This window comes from Apteryx rowi, unplaced genomic scaffold, assembly GCF_003343035.1.
Source record: "Apteryx rowi isolate R43461 unplaced genomic scaffold, aptRow1 scaffold_100, whole genome shotgun sequence".
Taxonomy (NCBI): Eukaryota; Metazoa; Chordata; class Aves; order Apterygiformes; family Apterygidae; genus Apteryx; species Apteryx rowi.
The window spans coordinates 712,755-714,659 of record NW_020447198.1 but is presented as its reverse complement, the minus strand read 5'-3'; positions in this window follow the sequence as shown (position 1 = coordinate 714,659).

The window sequence follows — 1,905 nt, the reverse complement described above, 5'->3', positions numbered from 1 at the left end:
AGGCTGCCGGGAGGAGGCCGGCCACGAAGCCCTGGGCCCTAGGCCGCGCTGGGGAGGCCTCGGCCTCGGCCTTGCCCTGAGCCGCTGCACTGCCGGAGCCGCCCCTCCCCTGGCGACCCCTCCGCCAGGCTCCCCTCTCCCACCGCACCGCACCGCACCGCACCGCACCGCACGGCGGTGACCATGCTCTGCCGTTTTGTCGGCCGCGGGGCTTCGGAAGGGGCAAGGCAGGGCAGCAGCCTCCCGAGCCCCGCCAACGCCAGCGTGCTCCGGCTCTGCCGGCGACGCACGGCACCGCGTCGGGCATGACGCCACCGAGCGTGGCCGCTCCGCTCTCCGGAGGGACAGTCCCATAATCCCGGAGGCGAACCTGCGCGGCATCCTTCCGCAGCCACCGTTACGTAGGAGCTCAGCGTTTCGCAGACCTTTGACGCATTCATCCTTGGAGCACTGCTGCGAGATGAGGGAAGAGCCGTCATCCCCATTTAACGGAGTCAGAGGGACAGAGCAGATTTCCTCAAGGTTGTCCAGGTCTTCAAATCGGAGTCCAATCCCATCCTTCTTCATTAATGCCAACGCCGTTAATTTTCCAGGAACGTCCTGTGAACATCGTGGGGTCCAAAGTCTCCCTTCGGCGTGCGTAAACTCTCCCCCTGCTGTCATGTCTAGACGTAGCCACCATCCATCCCTCGTGTCAGTGGGAAACATTGACTTTTCGATCTTTGAGACATCACACCTTTCTGCTGTTCTGGGCAAAACCCTAGGACTAAGGAAGGTTGAGAGTATAGATCAATAACTGAATGGCAAAACCCCAGATCCTCTGCACGTTCCATCGTTATTTCCATATAAAGCGCTACAAATGCAGGAAACTAGCACTTGAAAACAACTGAAGATCCTGAAGGAAGAAACAAAGTATTACGGCACCTAAATAATCTTAATTTTGCTCTGCATTGGTCCCACTCAGTAATTATGTTGCTGTGATTAAAATGTATTTGTTGTCATCCCAGATTAGATTACATGGATTTTTAACTGTTAGTGGCAAAAGCCTAATCTTATCCTAATTATAACCTCATTTCTCCAAATATAACCTATGCACAAAACTTCAGGGAATTTTAACTGTAGGAAAGTTTGTAAAGTCACCATTATTTCCTTGCAAACATCCTTCAAGACAAGGAATGAATTGTAAAAGATGCTGCTTTTCTGAAAGAAATCCCCTTTAATTCCTTATAATACATAGGGAGTAACTAAGGGATTTACTTTTAATCCTCAGAGAGTAAATGCTGCGCATTTTGGAAAGGGGTGCTCTTTCTCACTAAATGAAAGTGAAATCCCTCTTTGAAGAGCAAGAGAAACCCGCCGTTCCTGCAGAGCCGCACCGCGTGCCTCCATGCTATTGCCTCTCGCACCCCTGTCCTGCCTAACCCTGCTCAGACGGTGACTGCGGAGCTCCATCTCCCTCGTACGGCTGAGCTGCAACCTCGGGCAGAATTAGAGACGTTAAAATGCCTGAAGAGATGACTGCATCTGTGGCCAGCACTGAGCTGCTGGACACAGGCGAGAGAGAAAGCTGTTACCGAGTTGACCTTCCGGAGGAGATATCCTGAAAAGTCAGTCGGATGTCCTACAAGTGCTGCACCTGGGGACAATTCACAGGGATCACCACACCAGGCTGGGCACAGTCCTGACGTGTCCCCTCGATCCCAAGCACTGTAGGCCTTTGGCAGTGCTTTCCAGGACAGGACAAACCACGCTGTGAGCAAAAGCTCTTGAAGGGGAAGAGATGGTCACTGGTTGATCCCTGGCCATGTTCTCTGAGCTACTCATGAATTTTCAGACCTCTGTTGTAAATCACCTCTTTCACTGGCTGAAGAGCCCCAGCCTGCTCACTTCTTCCTGGTTTGGATG